Below are 20,290 nucleotides of genomic sequence, written 5' to 3' on the forward strand. Positions count from 1 at the left end.
ACGTATCCATAGAAAATACCGTGCTGAAATAATGTTATTTAGAAAGATATTCTTAAAATGGGGATGGTATTTTGTAACTATTCTGTCCTTTCACCTAACAATTTAAAAACAAAACATGGTACTTATGCAGAGAAGCTACCCAGCTGAAATAATGACGTTATTATTTAGAAAGCCATTCTTAATATGGGAATAGGGGTGTTTTGTAACTATTCTGGACTTACACCTAACAATGTAATAAACAAAAGTTAAACTTAAGCAGACAAGGAACAGTACTGAAGCATTAACATTATTTAGAAAGCCATTCTTAACATGGGGAGAGAGAATGTTTTCTAACAATTCTGTACTTTCGGTGCTTAAGCAGAGAGTGATCCGCGCTATTTTTTAAATCGTATTTCCACGTTTAATTAAAGTTTTATGATATGTTTTTTATTCAATTGTAAGGTTAAAGTACAGAATAGGTACAAACCCCCTCCTCTCCCCATGTTAAGAATGGCTTTTTAAATAATAACGTTATTATTTCAGCACGGATCACTCTCTGCATGAATACCGATTAACGTTTTGTTCTTTGCTTTGTTTACCGTATTTTTTTGTTTTTTTTTTAAGAAAATCTTTTTTAACAAAAATTGAAAGTACACGTATTCGTTGGTGCGTTGAGTGTGTTTTGATAGATGTAATCCAAAATCTTTTTAGGTGTTGACAGATGTTAGATTGATATACCTTCCATTGTATATATCCCCGTGGTTAATAGAATTTGAGCATTGAATTATGTATGCAATGGACCTCGAAATCAATGGTACGGGTAGCAGAATAATCCGGGAGATGATATTCTTACCTCGATTATAGATATATATATATATACTGTTAAAAGTTCACGTATGCTTCTATTCGTCACAATTTCGATAGTTTTTGTGATGAAGAGCGGAGGATTGCTTGAAATATAAAAAATAAAATACAAAAATTAATATCAAACCTTCAAATCTCTCTCTTATATATATAAGCTTATATATATATAGACGCATAAGCCTGACGAATCCTATAGTTGGATGAAACGCAGAATATTCAGTGTAGCTTAATCGCCATATATATTTTATAAATTACTAACTAGCTCTACCTACGTATTGAGCACTTTTGAAGTAAATACTTAAAGTTTACGCATAAATCTATACTTTCATGTATTAAATTTATGCGAATAAATGAAGTAGTTATATATATATATATATATATATATATATATATATATATATATATATATATATATATATATATATATATATATATATATAAAGGACACGGAGAGAGAGAGAGAGGTTATCACCCGAAAATTTAAAAAGTTATAAAAAGTTAAAAAATAACAGCAGATATCTTAACTGTAGTTTCTGAACGTATATACCGTTCATTGGATAAAACAGGGGAGGGTAGAGCGGTGGCCCTTGATATATCTAAGACTTTTGACAGGGTATGGCACGATGGTCTTCTAAGGAAAATTAGATCATATGGAATCACTGGAAGAATTCATAACGTAATTAAATCCTTCTTAAGTAATAGAAAAATACGTACATCCAAATAATATGACATAAATGCGGGAGTGCCTCAGGGGTCTATCCTTGGACCTCTATTGTTCCTGATATTCATAAACGACCTCCCTGATAAAATTGTTTCGGAGATGGGTATATTTGCCGATGACACCACTCTCTATAACAGATATGAGGGGAAAACAAATGAACACATATCCAAGAAAATGGCAGAAACACTAGAAGATGACCTCCAATCCGTAGTGGAATGGGGACAAAAATGGTTGGTCTCATTCAATGCTGCTAAGACTAAGCTTGTTTCCTTCAATAACTACAAGAAACCTTCTCTACCACCAATAGCAATGGCCAAGAGCACATTGCCTGAAAGTGCTTCTTTTAAACTCCTCGGCCTAACGTTTACAGGGAATATGAACTGGAATAGATACATTGAGAGCATTGCCAAGGCTGCTGCAAGGAAGGTTTGCTCCCTCTACCGTGCTAGAAAACTACTTACGCCTGCCAGTATCCTATACCTCTATAAGGCAACCATTCGCCCATGTATGGAGTACTGTTGTCACATCTGGGCTGGTGCATCTGCTGCTTGTCTCTCGCTCCTGCACAGGGTTCAAAAAAGAGTCGCCAACCTGATAGGTCTTGAACTGTCATCTAGGCTTCAACCTCTGTCCCATCGACGAGATGTTGCATCCCTCTGCCTGTTCTACAAATACTTTAATGGTGAATGCTCTGACGAACTGCAAACACTTGTACCTCCCCGACGTAACTACCCCCGACAAACCCGACAAGCTACTAAGTCTCATCCCTTTACAGTGGAGATCCCTAGGTGCAAGAAAGTCTTTTACTCCAATAGTTTCTTCCCCAGAACTGCGGGTCTTTGGAACTCCCTTCCGGGATTCTGCTTTCCCAACTGCAATGATATGCAGAAGTTCAAGTTTAATGTTAACAAACATCTTTCTACTCTTCTCCCTTCATAATGACCCCGCTAATTAATTCCCTAATAGTAGCCCCCTGCTTCAAAGTGGCACTGTGCCTTGTTTGGGGTGAAAATTGATATATATATATATATATATATATATATATATATATATATATATATATATATATATATATATATTACACAGACAAATGCGAACATGAAAAGTAATATGGTTAATCTTAAACATGGTAAATTAAAGGATTAGTCGTTAAATCTGGAAAAGAAAACGACACTATAATAAATTTATAACTTAAAATATTGCAGCATTTGATAATTAGTCCTTTACTTTTCCATGTTTAAGCTTAACCATATTACTTTTCATGCTCGCATTTTTCTATTGTAATACAAGTTTATACTATATAATCAATTCTTAATGCTGCAATATTGTAAGTTATAAATTTATTATATTTTTTACTAGAATAACTTGTCCTTTACTTTTCCATGTTTAAGCTTAACCATATTACCTTTCATGCTCGCATATAATCATTTCTTAATGCTTTTCTTTCCACCTGTAGATTGGCTGTAGATTCCCGCTAAATTTCTTTATATATATATATATATATATATATATATATATATATATATATATATATATATATATATATAATTATTTTTTACTATAATAATTAAATACCTACAGACACTAGTGTTTCATCCTTTCGGGATTCTTCAGTGCAGGGTGTCACGATTACTACCAGTCGAACGATTCGAACCCCGCGACACGAGACATCTCTGGCTCGATTAGCGGAGACCGTATCCATTCGGCTACCATTAACCGTGTGAAATAGCGTTGAATTTAAACATTTTAATTTAAATGTTCATTACGTCAGACAGACAGTGATCAAATCGTTATACGATGATCTACGCATAATAGCTAAATTGACCGACTTTTAATTCAACAGAAAGTGCTCAACGATAAGAAACGTATTTCTTAAAGGGGCTGTCATAATTATTTTTTTACTATATATATATATTATAATATAATTTATCTGAATTTTACGTTCATCTTCGGTAATACGTTTCCCCAGACAAGGAAAATTGTAAGCATATTGTCATATGATCGAATCATTCATTCATTAAATATCAAAAAAGCAAGTCACTAATTTTATAAATATGTCCCTCTTTCCATTACCCCTAACCCTAACCTTCTTGACAAAATTAAAGAAACCACGGAGTAGAGAGTGTTTGCTGGGATCGAAATATATAATATCCGCATCACCTCCCCTTCCATCAGGTTATCGATCTGCCAGCATCATGCATCCCATTGCTCTTGTGATATTCGATTTATGGAGGCACTGGCGGATTCGGCCTGGACCGTCCGTCTACAAAGAATTCACCATCAATTTGCGTTTTCTGTAATTTATATATATATATATATGTATACTAGCATGGGTACCCGGCGTTACCTGGGTTTACATTAAGTTGCGTTTGAAACACACCTTCTATACTAATCATTTTCATCATGGGTAACATGGATACCCCCACAACAATTTAAAAAATAAAAGAACGGATAAAAACATGTAAATGTAATCGCCCCCCCCCCAAGAAGTATCTGATACCCTCTCCACCAGATATTTCGGCAGAAGGGATCACTGTCCTAAGAAATCTCACGATTTTGTGAATCTAAAAACAATAACGCTTATAAACATTAATGCGTGCGTTTATTTTTTATTTTGGTAAATGTGTAGTTTAGCGGCGTAAATTATTTGCGTTTTCTGTATTTTTTTTTTTATTTCTCTTAACTTTATAAGATGCTACAATAAATAAGTGTCTTTTTTTACCAAATCCTTTTTCATTCCAAAAGTGTAGCACTGAATTATCGTCTATAGGGTGGAACAGTAAAAATTGTTGCCCTAGAAAAGATGACATGATTCCATTTCCTTTTTATTTATTTCATCTATACTCCTATTTTTATTTTTTTTTTGTGTATTCCTATTTAGAACCCCTTTTTCTATTTTTTTTTCAGACTAGCATGGGTGCCCGGTGTTGTCCGGTTGTTTGAAGCTGTGTGTTGAGCAAAAAAAAAAAAAGAAAAAAAGTGGTCGTAGGCGACGCGAATGTGGAAAAGAAAGTCAACGAAAATCTGCCGTCTTACCGCTACTCTAGGACGTTGGTGTAGGATCGGAATTTTTGTAAGATTTTGTCACCCCTAACACGAAACTGCGAATAAAATATTAAAAAAAAACTCGTAATTTCTCTTTCAAAAATGGGTTGTTTATTTTCTTCATTGATTATACTTCCAAAATAAACTAATTTGGAATTTTTATTATAAAAAGAACAGATGAATGTTTTACATGAACACTGTAAATAGTTATGTGAAAGTAGAGAAAAATTTGATTCTTTTTTCAAGAGAATGTACAAATTATTTTTTTACAGATGTTCAGAAAATAAACAGAAAAATACTTCCATCATTAATTATGCAAAAAAATAAATAAAAATGTTGATTTAGTGTTTCAACATAATGCTTATAAATTACGATAAAACTTGCTGAGTATGTGCTGTTTTACGGTTGTTGTAACAATGGAACGGAAACTTAAATTTCGCTTCGTTTTAATCTTTCTTAATTTTTTAATTGTGCCTCCCTCAAACGAATATAATAAAAACAGTAACATTCAACAATTGTACTTTATGTATATAAAACACAAAATATTTATTTAAAAAAAAAAAAAAAGTTAATAACGAAAGGGAAATAATTCCATTTTTAAACGAAAAATCAGTTTGGTATATCTTTTTGTTATTTTTTACATAAGTCCAGCTTACCATTCACATTGGAAATGTCGACATTTATAGGTTGTAGGGTACGTTTGCAACGAATAAACACTCCAGTCTAGTAGATGTATGAGAATTTTTGACACCCTTATCACGAAACTGCGAATAAAATATAAAAATCTCGTAATTTCTCCTTTAAAAGTGGATTGTTTATTATCTTTATGGATTATACTTCCAAAATAAACTATTAAAGCAATAGAAATTTTATTTATTTATTTTTTAAAAAATAGTAATGAAATTAATTGAATTTTACGTGTTAAATATTTTTCAATTTTTAAACTTTAAAAATCTATCAAAATTTTTCTATTGATTCTATTTTTACGATATTTTCAGGATCAATGTGAAATTTTATACTCATTCCAATAAATCGAATATAATATTTTAGACAAACGTTTTTTTAATTCACGCCCCCCATTTTGAAATGTCTATTAAAAAGTAAATAATTAATTTATGTGCCAAAGTTTTATATATCACAAATTTAAGATAAAAGATCAATAAATAATATATTCAAATTTAAAACAAAAAAGTAGTGTTTTTTTTAGAAATTTACCTGTAAAGTCCAAAGTTTAAAACCTTTTAAAAAAAAAAACGTTGTTTGTTTTTTTATTTGTTTTTTTTTAATGAAACCTTAGTCCTTGCTCCTTTAATTGAAAAAAATTAGGGTTTGAATTACATTTTTCGAGTAGTTATAATCTTGGAAAGACAGGGGGTCGAATTATTCAATATTTTTCACAAAGTTTCTGACACACCTACCGCTACTCCATGACGCGACCGGAAATCCGCAACGTTAGACTTAAGCAAAAAAGTCCATCCAACCGATATGATGACTTACAAAAATGGCTCTCAAAAAAAGCGACTCCTCCTTGTATAAATGCCCAGTTGGGGGTTTTTTGTTGTTTTTTTACATGGGCATGATCACTTATAAAGACCCAAAGACCACTCGAGGATAAGGGATAAGAGTGTACAGAAGTAAATTCTCAGTAATGGAAATTCGGTAAATTTGTTAATTTAAGTGCAACGGCTTATCCGTTAGACTTGAAGAACTTGTTTACATTGGACTTGAAGCCAACCATATTGTAGTCAGCCGGAAAGCAGGAAAACGGAAGACAGTTCCACATGCGTGCAGTTCTAAGAAAGAAGCTTTTTTCATGGAATCTACGTTTAGGTTTAGGAACAGATAAAGAGTGGGGGGATTATTGAGTGTTTACAGCTAGACGAGTGTTTGTTGTGAAAGTTTGGCGAGGAGGGACCATAAATTGAAGCTCAGTCGAGCACTTGCCATAAAATAACGATAAAGAAGAGACAAACTCGCAACATCTCTTCTGTGAAATAGAGGTTGCAGAGAAGAAAAAAGGACATCTACGATACGTGAAGGAATTAATGCTTTTGACCAATTTTTCGATGTTTTTCGTCTGAGAGGTCGGCTTCAAAATGATACTGATCACGTCGAAGTAAGGAGTTTTTGCTGAGATCGAAATATACAATATCCGCATCAACCCCCCTTCCATCAGGTTATTGATCTCCCGGCGTCATGCATTCCATAGCACTTGCGATATTCGATTTATAGATGCACTGGAGGATCCGGCCTGGACCGCCCGTTTACAAAGAATTCATCCTGAATTTGCGTTTTCTGTATTTTCTTGTTTAATTCCTTTACGATGTTTTTTTTTATATAAATTTATAATTTTTTTTGTACACTGTTATATATATATATATATATATATATATATATATATATATATATATATATATAAACGAAGTTTACCATGGAACACTGTTATATATATATATATATATATATATATAAACGTAGTTTACCATGAAACACTGTTATATATATATATATATAAACGAAGTTTACCATGAAACACTGTTATATATATATATATATATATATATATATATATATATATATATATATATATATATATATATATATATATAACAGTGACGACTGGAAAAAATGCCGAGATAAGCGTAAAGAACATACAGCGCCTATAATTCCCAAATGGTCACCAGGCTCACCGTTGCTAACTTCGGTGATCTGATGTACATATATATATATATATATATATATATATATATATATATATATATACATGATAATTGCTGCATCTTTCCAGATGATCAACGTCTCACATTGAGTTCTCCCAATGTTGAGCAATTTCCATCGAGTTGACTTCCTCTGGAGGTTGAAGAGTATTCCTATGAACAATCACATGTCTTCTCAAACCAGCAGTAGACTTGCAAACTTTGCTGCATCTTAAACAGATCGTTTGGTTCGGACTAATAGGTGCAAAGTTGACCTGAACAGGAGTTTTGTGCGGCAGATTTTGACAAAAGTACTCGTTCACATTTCCAGCTTTCGCCACTTCTGTCTTTGAGTAGAAAGATGTTTGTTAACATTAAACTTGAATTTCTGCATATCAGTGCAGTTGGGAAAGCAGAATCCCGGAAGGGATTTCCAAAGACCCGCAGTTCTGGGGAAGAAACTATTGGAGTAAAAGGCTTTCTTGCAACTAGGGATCTCTACTGTAAAGGGATGAGACTTAGTAGCTTGTCGAGTTTGTCGGGGGTAGTTACGTCGGGGAGGTACAAGTGTTTGCAGTTCGTCAGAGCATTCACCATTAAAGTATTTGTAGAACAGGCAGAGGGATGCAACATCTCGTCGATGGGACAGAGGCTGAAGCCTAGATGACAGTTCAGGACCTATCAGGTTGGCGACTCTATTTTGAACCCTGTCCAGGAGCGAGAGACAAGCAGAAGATGTTGACATTAAAATATGGAAATTGATGAATCGCACAGGTAAGAAATTCATTTTTATAGTATGAAAAGGTTAGTAATTGCAATTAAGAATAGGAAATTGGATCAAATGTTTGTAACATGTCTTCTTCCTATGATTAAGGGTGGTGGTGTTTGATCAACACTGCTGGGGGGCCATGATGTAATATACTGTTTTGTTTTTAAATCCCCGAAACAGTGTTTCATGGTAAACAACTGATGATCCCTTGAAAAATAAATTATTGGTATTATAGTAAATTCGAGAGCGAGTTGATGCAGTGATTGCAGGTGATTAAATGACTTACTGACTAGATGGTTTTCTAACGAATGATAAAAAATATTTTTTTGTATAGCTTTAAAGGTTAAAAACTTCAAAGACTATATATGTGTGTGTGTGTGTGTGTGTGTGTACAGGGTGACCCCCAAAAAATACAAAAGCTAAATGGAGGCCATCTAGAACATATGCTGTAGAACGGAGAAAAAAGGCCAAAGACCCTTTTGATGTGATGTTTTGAATATAATAAACTAGTTATGACCAAAGTTTCATTTCATTCGGACAAAACACTAAGAAACGGGGCTTAATTCGAGTTGGGGCCCGTTTTTTTGGGGTGGGTGGGTCACCCTATATATATATATATATATATATATATATATATATATATATATATATATATATATATATATATATATATAAATAATTTGTTAGAATTTTAAATTCATTTCTGGTAATAAGTTTTCCCAGACAAGGAAAAATGTAAGCATATTGTCATGTGATCGAAATTCGATCATTCTTTCATTCAATATCAGAAAAGAAAGTCCCTAATTTTATAAATATGTCCCTCTTTCAATTATCTGTAACCCCAACCCTAACCTCCTTGTTACCATTAAAGAAAGTACGGAGTAGAGAGTGTTTGCGTAGATCGAAATATATAATATCCGCACCACCTCCCCTTCCATCAGGTTATCGATCTGCCAACATCATGCATCCCATTGCTCTTGTGATATTTGATTTATGGAGGCATTGGCGGATTCGGCCTGGACCGTCCGTCTACAAAGAATTCACCATCAATTTGTGTTTTCTGTAATTTTTTTATATATATATACTAGCATGGGTACCCGGCGTTACCTTGGTTTACATTATATATATACTAGCATGTTGTCCGGTTGTTTGAAGCAAAAAAAAAAAAAAAATGATGTACCAAATACTTTTGTTTAGGGTAATTTTGAACTTTTATAAAAACAAGAGTTTTTAATTTTGCTTCCACATAAAACTAAAACAACTTTACGATATATTACTTACAAAATATCAGGTAAAATGGCGAATATAAATTAGTTATAACAGAAAATAACATGTATCCACTACTTATGCGTGTCACTGTATATATAGATAGATATAAAATAACAACCAAACGAATGTGTGACTACCACATGTGTGTTGCATAACATGATTAAAAGTTGAATGTGGAAAAGAAAGTGAACGAAACTGCGAATAAAATATTAAAAAAAAATTGACCGAGTTTCTAACAGTATTTTGTCTAGATTTTTATTTTTAGCTCCTTTTCCCAAACTTACCGTGTCAAAGAGAGAGTCGGTCGCCTTTTAAAATTGTCCACTACATCGGTAAACTAGGTGTATTAGAATTTTTGTAGGAATTTTTGACACCCCTAACACGAAACTGCAAATAAAATATAAAAAAAAACTCGTAATTTCTCTTTTAAAAGTGGGTTGTTTATTTTCTTTATGGATTATACTTCCAAAATAAACTATTAAAGTTGTATAAAAAGCAATAGAAATTTTATTTATTCATTTTTTTTTAAATAGTAATGAAATTAATTGAATTTTACGTGTAGGAGGTATCAGAATTTTTTAAAAATAGTAATGAAATTAATTGAATTTTACGTGTAGGAGGTATCAGAATTTTACGTGTAGGAGGTATCAGAATTTTTGTAGGAATTTTTCATACCCCTAACACGAAACTGCAAATAAAATATAAATTTTTTTTATATAAAACACATTTATTTTTGCGTTTATTTTTTTTATTTTGGTAAATGTGTAGTTTAGCGGCGTAAATTATTTGTTAGGTTCAAAGGCTGAAATAAAACCAGGAAAAAAATTCATTTTTATTATTTATAGGCCGCTATTTTGCTTTTAAAATTTGGCTTTTCTAAGGTTTGGCAGATTTAAGCTTTTTAAGCTCTTTCATGAACTATGATTTTAGCCGCCATATTTTTTTTTGTTTTTGTAATCAAAGAGCGTAAAAGTCCAACCCTAAGCCTAACTAACCTTCTTGACAACATTAAGGAAAGTACGGAGTAAGAGAGTGTTTGCTGAGATCGAAATATATAATATCCGCATCACCTCCCCTTCCATCAGGTTATCGATCTGCCAGCATCATGCATTCAATTGCTCTTGTGATATTTGATTTACAGACGCACTGGCGGATGTATCATGGCATATTCTCTCTCTCTCTCTCTCTACATATATATATATATATATATATATATATATATATATATATATATATATATATATATAAATTCCCGTTCACATACACCTTTCTGAATAAAGCTAGAACCCAGAACTAGATAGAATCGAGCAATTGCATCGACAACGGACAACGCCAGACCCAAAGTGGGTTTCGATGTACTGCATCTCATCAGTGACGTGCTCCGACATAGGCGCGAACCCAGGTCATCGCACTCATGAAGTGTGCAAAACTGACGACCTAACGAAATGGACAAAAAAAAAAAAAATATATATATATATATATATGTATATATATGTATATATATATATATATATATATATATATATGTGTATATATATATATATATATATATATATATATATATATATATACATATATATACATATATATACATATACATATATATATATATATATATATATATATATATATATATATATAGATATATATATATATATAGGAAATTTATTACTGTGAGTCCAGAATGAGTTTACAAATTGTTTCAACTAGAGGAAAATCCTCAAAGAGAGGAAAAATTCAACTAGCATCATCAGAATTCATGGACTAGAGTCCATCTATGAATTCTGATGATGCTAGTTGGATTTTTCCTCTCTTTGAGGATTTTCCTCTAGTTGAAACAATTTGTAAACTCATTCTGGACTCACAGTAATAAATTTCCTATATACTGCTCTGACTACACATTGAGCACTTTAGTCCGGTTTTTTTTTTCACCACTGGTAAATAAATATATATATATATATATATATATAAATATATATATATATATATATATATATATATATATATATATATATATATATATATTATGGCAGTAGAGTTTAGTTTCCTAGAAGTACATCCAATGAAACAGCATGAGTCTACCAAAGAGTGCTCAATGAGTGAACAGAGAAGGTATATGAAATTTATTTATACAAACATTGATGGCTACATATGTGCATACATGTTTCTGTAATCACTCGCGTCTGTTCTCGATGATAACTCTTGGCCTGAAGACGTAAATTTAATATATATATATATATTGGTACATAGAGAGAGAGAGAGAGAGAAAGAGAGAGAGAGAGAGAGAGAGAATGAATGACAAAAAGTTATATTCCAAAATTCAATGATGACTATCTTATAATTTATTCTTAGATTTTTGGTACGAATAGTTACGTTTAATGACTTTGTTTGATAAAAATTCAATATGGCGTAATGGAAAAATAAAAAGGTATTTTCAGCTTCTCTTCCAATTTTCGGATTTTAAATTTAAAGTGATGTCAAATCACACTTCAATTCCTTTTGACGGATTGATTGTTGCTATTTCTTCTCATGAGTTAAGGGCATAATAAATTCACTGATTGATATAATAATTGACTGATTGATTTTGTGCTACGAAACAGATACTGTCAAGAATTGTATAAGTCAACTGAATTAAAGGAATAAATTATAAGATCGTCAACATCATTTATTCTCTATGTAATTACATTGAGCTTTCTAAATAAGGATGGATATATATATATATATATATATATATATATATATATATTATATGACTACTTCATTCAATCACATAAATTAATATACGAAAGTATAATTTTATATAAACTTAAGTATTTACTTCAACAGTGCTCAATACATAAGTAGAGCTAGGTTATAAGTTATAAAAATATATATAGCAATAAAGCTACACAGAATATACATAAATTATCATATATATATATATATGTATAATAAATTCCACAGCCAAACAACGACGCAGCCCACAAGAGCCATGACAGTCAAAGAACCGGAAGTCCAAGACTCGAGTTTCGCCCTCATTTGGGCTGATCAGTTAGACGCATCCGAACTCAGGATTCGAAACCCGAACCCCTTGCATGCGAGGCAAGCACTCTACCAACTGAGCAAACGCCCCGCACACAAGAATTTCTATTAACCAACACAGATCAAGCAAACCGCGCCGAAATCTGACTATGAAATGAACCTACTTCGTCTCGACAAGGGACGCGGTCATCTAACCAGCTAATAACCCCGAGCCGATGTCTCACAGGTAGGAGTTATGTAGGAGTTGTGTATATGTTTTCTTCAAATATAGTAATTGTCAGTATATATATATATATATATATATATATATATATATATATATATATATATATATAAACTAACATAATATTTTAGATATACCTAGGTTTAAAATAGGTCAAATCACTAGATATTTTTGCTTCCCGCTAAAAAAGCACACACAAAGGAAGAGTTGAACCTAAGGTCAACTGGGGCTTTGTCCTGTAAGTGCCTGCCCATTGACTGGTTAGGAGGGGCGCGGTGGAAACTCGGAATCTGATCAGCTAACTAAGAACTCAGTAGAATATGTGTATGTAAAAACGTGTGATAACCATAACTCTTCATATAACCTTGACGAATCCTAGCGTGGATGAACACGGACTATTCTGTGTAGCTTAATTGCCATATATATTTTATAACTTACCACACACACACACACACACATATATATATATATATATATTAGCGATTGGACGATGCCAATATTTTTTCTGATTTCGATGCAATTCCCGATTCCGATTCTTTATATTTAACCATAAAAGTCGAAAATATGCATATGATTTCTTCAAATATTTTAATCATTAGTAATGGACATTCAGTAAATTTGTTAACTCAAGAGGAGCGGCTTATCAAGAACTTGTTTGCATTGGACTTGAAGACAACCATATTGTAGTCAGCTGGAAAGCAGGAAAACGGATGACAGTCTCACAGGTGTGAAGTTCTAAGAAACAAACTTTGTTCATGGAATCCACGTTTAGGTTTAGGCACAGACAAAGAGTGGGGGGAATTACTGATAGTGTTTTCAGCTAGACGTGTGTTTCTTGTGAAGGTTTGGCGAGGGGGGGACCATAGATTAGAGCTCAGTCGAGCACTTGCCATGAAAATAACGATAAAGCAAAGAAAAACTCGCAACATCTCTTCTGTGAGAAAGAGGTTGCAGGGAAGAAAAAAAGGCTACGAAGTCTGTTTTGAATTCTATCAAGGCAGGATAAGTCCTTTCTAGCAGCTCCTGCCCAGATGTGGCAACAGTACTCCATCCTTGGACGAACTTGGCTCTTATATAGATAGAGAATTTCATCAGCAGTGAGATATCTACTGAATCGATAGAAAGATCCCACCATTTTTCCAGCTGCCTTGGTAACTCCTTATACGTACCTTTTTTTTTTTTTTTTTTTTTTTTTTTTTTACATTTTCACCCCAAACAAGGCAAATTGCCACTTTGGTGTAGGGGGCTACTATCAGGGGAAACAACTACTGGGGTACTATGTAGGGATTTGGGCAGCAAGGTGTCGGTTCACGTTACACTTGAACTTCTGCACGTCAGTACTGTTGGGGAAGCAGGGACCTGGAATGGAATTCCAGAGTCTTGCGGTTCTGGGGAAGAAACTATTGGAGTAAAAAGATCTTTTACATCTAGGGATCTCTACAGTGTGGGGGTGGGATCTAGTAGCCTGTCGGGTTTGTCGAGTGTGCTCGCGTCGTGGGGGCACAAGTGATTGCAGTTCGTCAGAGCATTCACCACTAAAATACTTGTAGAAAAGGCAGAGGGATGCAACATTTCGTCGATGGGACAGAGGCTGAAGCTTAGATGCCAGTTCAGGGCCTATCAGGTTTGCGACTCTCTTTTGAACCTTGTCAAGGAGCGAGAGACTAGTAGCAGATGCACCAGCCCAGATGTGGCAGCAATACTCCATACATGGGCGAATGGTGGCCTTATAGAGGTACAGGATACTTTCGGGTGTTAGTAGTTTTCTAGCACGGTAGAGAGAGCCTACCTTTCTTGCGGCGGCCCTGGCAATGCCTTCAATGTAATTGTTCCAACTCATGTTTCCTGTGAACGTTAGGCCAAGGAGTTTGAAAGATGGACTCTCAGATAAAGAGTCGTTGGATCCTTGAACGAACTTGGCTCTTATATAGATAGAGAATTGCATCAGCAGTGAAATATCTACTGAAACGGTAGCACTTTTCTTATATTTCGTATATTGTGTCGTGTCGTGTTTATTTGCAACCTTATCATTCCCTCCCTTTTATCAACCTTTTTCTATCTGAACCGCGATGAGCGATGAGGTGCGCACATATTTTCTGTCCGTCTATAAATAGTAATATTAAGGTGAAAGGGTCCTGGTGTTCACTGCAAACGGTTAAACTACGCATGGGCTCTCTGCTTGAAGGCAGAAATGCCTGGCTTACATAGTGCCAGACAAATCCATACTATCCTGGATATGGGGTGTTAACTACCCCAGAACATATCAACCCTTTTTGGATTATCTTCAGCTGAACTCAGTTATTTTGGAAAAAGCTTTTATACTTAAAATATTTATTCATTGTGTTTGGTTTCTGTTTAAAATGCCTCCCCACGAGAGCAGAGTTAGACACCAGGGTCGTTTTTAAACATGGAGAAAGTAACGAAAATAAAAAAAATTGCCTCCATCATGAAGGATTTCTCCTCCACTGACAAAAAAATTCAAGTGTAGCGTCAGAATAGACACTACACATTTATCTTGGCCCAAAGATGGTGTTTGGGGAGGCATGGGGTGTGTATATTTGTTTATATTTGTCGGGTTGTGTGTTTTTTGTGTCTGCCATAAATGCCTGCATTAAAGAATGAAGCGGCCTTGAGGAAAAGGAAGATTCCAACCCGAATGCGACAAAAGGTCAAGACGACATTTTGAGAGGATGAAGAGGCCACACAACCCCATCCAACATCTCATTTCTTCTTGACCCATCTTCACAGCATCATGGAACCATGTTTTTATTGTTGGGAGATGATTTATCCCCCCCCCCGGGGGGAGTTGGTTGCATTTCAAGGACGTTCTTCAACCAAGCAACCCTCCCCAGGAAACGATAGTACCATAGTGTGCCCAACTCTCTTCCTGATCTTCCAAGTCACATCTTTACATCATTCGTAGACATTTATGCTGATGACATTACCATCATTGGCAACACTTCAAAGACCGTAAACGACCAACTTCTCTCTGATTCTCTCTCTTCTGATCTTGAGCAAGTGGTACAATGGGGAAAGAGGTGGCTGGTTACTTTTAATGCATCTAAAACCAAGCTTTTATCTTTACATCATCAACGCTCTGATCCCTATCTGACATCAATTGAAATGAATGGCTCTCATCTTGACACCCCCCACCCCCACCCCCCCACACACACACACACACACACACACCGAACATTTCTAACCACTGGACGATACACAAGCGTATATTTCTTCTGTGAGAAAGAAGTTGCAGGGAAGAGAAAAGTCTATTCAAGCAGCTTCTGCTCAGATGTGGCAACAGTATAACATCCTTGGATGTACCTGACTCTTATATAGATAGAGAATTGCATCAGCAGTGAGATATCTACTGGATCGATAGAAGGATCCCACCATTTTCCCAGCGACTTTGGCAACAGATTTGATGTACGCGTTCCATTTCAGGAGTAATGGTCAAACCCAGGAGCTTGTCAAAACATGGAGCCTCCCTGAGATGAGAGCCATTCATTTAAATTGCCGAGCACTTGCCAAAGACAGGCTCGCAACGTCTCTCCTGTTGGAGAGACGTTGCAGGGAAGAGAAAAGGGCATCCACAACTAGGCTACGAAGTCTATTTTGAACTCCGTCAAGCCAGGATAAGCATCTATCGCAACACATCAAAGGTAATAACTGACCAGGCGGCCCTGAAGACGAAAGAAGAAGATTCCAGTCAGGAAAGATTTCATAACCACAGGACTGTGCTCCTGATCTGGCGACATGCGAGTTGTGGACCGGAGCGTTGCCCTGCAGGAGGAGGGTATCTTTGCTGATATTGTCCCGCGTCTTGATTTTGATAGCTTCCCTTAATTTCCTCAAAAGTGAAGCATAATAAGCTCCTATAATTGTGGTACCCTTTGCCAGGAAATCTGTCATCACTACTCCATCCTGGTCCCAGAAGACTGTGAGTATAACCTTGCCAGCGCAGGGCTGCACCCTTGCCTTCTTTGGAGGTGGTGAGTCCAAGTGCTTCCACTGCATTCACTGGGCTTTGGTCTCTGGATCATAGTGATGGACCCAGGTTTCATCCTGTGTAATCAGTCTTTTGAAAAACTTTGACTCATCTTCTTGCCATATCTCCAAATACATCCTCGAGCACTCGACGCATTCTCGCTTCTGGAATGGTGTGAGCAACCTGGGAATCCATCTGGCAAACACCTTATGCATATGCAAATGGCCATGAATGATAGTTTCCACCAGAAGAGGAGCAACAGAGACACATCCAACAACTTAGGTATACTTTTTCCTCTTGATATTAATACCCTAACAACTGGCCCATCGCCACATCATCATCATGGGACCGAGCATATTTTCTTGATTTAATAGCTTATTAGATTGCTGTGAAGAGCAAGTTTGGCACGCGGCACAAATATTGGTATATGATTATATTGGACAGTGAAAGAAATTGCCTGAATATACTGTTTTGATTATATATATATATATATATATATATATATATATATATATATATAACTACTTCATTTACTCACATAAAATTAATATACGAAAGTATATATTTATGCATAAACTTTAAGTATTTACTTCAAAAGTGCTCAATACGTAGGTAGAGCTAGTTAGTAATTTATAAAATATATATGGCGATTAAGCTACACTGAATATTCGGCGTTTCATCCACTCTAGGATTCGTCAGGCTTATGCGCATTTATAAATTACTAACTATAAATATAAATATATATATATAATAGGCTCCTCTATTTTAAAAAACTGGTCACATATAACGATAGAATATGTATCGAGACACAGGAATTGGTATGTTTGATCTGGCAAAATGATGATTCATTAAAATTTTGTGGTCTGCGTACGCGCCTGGTCCACAAAGTATGGAAATAAAAAAAAATTTAAAAAACGTTTACAAGTGTTTTTGATATAGATGTACATAAGAATACTTTGATAAATATGTTTTAACTTAGATAGAGATGGTATTATAAAATTGTGGGGGTCTGCGTTCGCGCCTGGCCTCCATAGAATGGAAATATATCACAAAGTTTAACAAGTTTTTTTTTTTATATAGATCTACAGAATATTGTGATAAGTGTTTCAGTGTGAACAGGTATGGTGTGATAAATTATGAAGTGTATCTATTTTATTTTTACTTTCATGGTATTTTATTTTGGTTTTGAAACCCCAAAATTCGAAGCTATCTCTTTACAACCCTTTCTTTTCATAACCTATCATAGTTTCATAAATCAGAGTCCATTTTTTTGTAGGCTGTGGGTACTTTTGCTAGTATATATATATATATATATATATATATATATATATATATTCATATTATGTGTATGTAGTTACCTTATTAATTCATTTGCTTCCTGTAATAACCCCAGCTGATAATTTATTATTTGAACTCATTCCCTTTTCCTTGTACCCATTTGTGAATTAATCCACGGATTTCTGCCTTTTGGATTACTTTGGACCATCTTCCAATTACGCGATTCCCTTGGATTTTACTTGTGCAAATGGAAATTTAACCAACTTTTTGGAATTTTGGATATTTTACCCTTCACCAGACAATCCATTCACATATAATCACCTTTTTCTTCACCCTATTCCTTCTGCTTCACTATTTGTTACCAAGTAAGATCTATGACTTACTAGTAGTTTCATCAAATACTTTTGCAAGCAAAATCCGATCCCGCATTTTGCGAAATCCTACCATCTGGTGAGAAGGAATGTATTTCTTTGAAACTCCGCGAATTAAGGACTATCTACTTATTTTTTAAAATTAAATATATTTTTAACTCTTTTTCAAAGTGTTTGTTAACATTTTTTATTAAGTACTTTTTCTCATATATATATATACACACACACACATATATATATATATATATGTATATATATATATATATATATATATATATATATATGAGCAAACAGTTAATAAAATATGTTAAAAACACTTTGAAATGAGTTAAAAACATATTTAATCTGGAAAAGAAACACTAGATAAATGGATAGTCCTTAATTTTATTATATATATATATATATTATATATTTTATATATATATATTATATATAGTCCTTAATTTTATTTTTTATATATATATATATATATATATATCCTTTTTAAAATTAAATACGTTTTTAACCCTTTTTCAAAGTGGTTTTAACATGTTTTATTAACTACTTGTTCTCATATATATATATAGTAAGTTATAAAATATGTATAGCGACCAATCGCTATACATATTTTATAACTTACTAACTAGCTTTCAGATGAGGGAAAGAGAAAGGTGGGGGTATATATATATATATATATATATATATATATATATATATATATATATACCCCCACCGTTATATATATATATATATATATATATATATATATATATATATATATATATATATATATATATATATATATATATATATAAGTCTAAGACTATGATTTTCGCCCTCATTTTGGCTCCTCAGTCAAACATATCCGCACCCGGGATTTGAAACTCAAGGTAAGCACTCTACCAACTGAGCAAACGCCCCGCACACAATAAATTCTATTAACCAACACAGATCAAGCAAACCGCGATGAAATCAAGCTGTCATTTCGATCTGAAAAGGAAACACTAAATAAATCGAGATTTTATGAATATTATATAGTTATATACATACCTATATATATACATATATACATATATATGCATATATATACATATATATTTACATATATATACATATCTATATATACACGAAATCAAGCTGTGGAACAGACATACTTCATCTCGACAAGGGATGTGGTCATCCAACCAGCTGAATCCCAAGCCGATGTCTCACAAATAGGGATTTTGAACTCGTTTATGTTTGATAATAAATTGCCTCGGATATACAAAATTTCGCCGTGTAATCGAACTGCGATCATTCATCCATCAAAATTCAGAAAATAAATTTTCATATTTTTTAAAAATATGTCCTTCCATCTGTTATCCGTAACTCTAACCTTCTTGATAACAATCATGAAACTCCGGAGTAGAATGTTTTCTCAGTACGGAATATATAATATCCGCATCACAGGCTATCATCAGGTTACTGATCTCCCAGCATGATGCATCCAATTTATGGAAGCACTGGACTGGACCGTCCGTCTACAAAGAATTCGCCATCAGTTTGCGTTTTCTGTATTTTTTTAATTATTTCTTTTAGCTTTTTACTCCTGTACTTTTTTGGTGCATTGATATTTATATTAAAACCTTTTTTATACTATTTATTTAAAAATAAAATACAACTTTGTTATATATGGATCGTGGAATTGAATCTATCTGGAAAAGATCTAGCTAATTTGCATATTCATATTGCTGGTTCAAGAAGTTGCCGGCGCGGTTTATTTGAAGTAAATTAAACTATTTTTGCTTGTTTGAAGATAGATAGATACACGCGCACACACACACGCATATATATATATATCATTCATCCATCAAAAATCAGAAAATAAATTTTCATATTTTTTAAAAATATGTCCTTCCATCTGTTATCCGTAACTCTAACCTTCTTGATAACAATCATGAAACTCCGGAGTAGAATGTTTGCTCAATAGAGTTCAAAATAGACTTCGTAGCCTCGTAGGAGATGTCCTTTTCTCTTCCTTGCAACCTCTATCTCACAGAAGAGATGTTGCGAGTTTGTCTCTGATGTATCGTTATTTTCATAGAAAGTGT

This window comes from Euprymna scolopes, chromosome 46 (assembly GCF_053919585.1).
Source record: "Euprymna scolopes isolate OS-2025 chromosome 46, ASM5391958v1, whole genome shotgun sequence".
NCBI classification, from domain to species: domain Eukaryota; kingdom Metazoa; phylum Mollusca; class Cephalopoda; order Sepiida; family Sepiolidae; genus Euprymna; species Euprymna scolopes.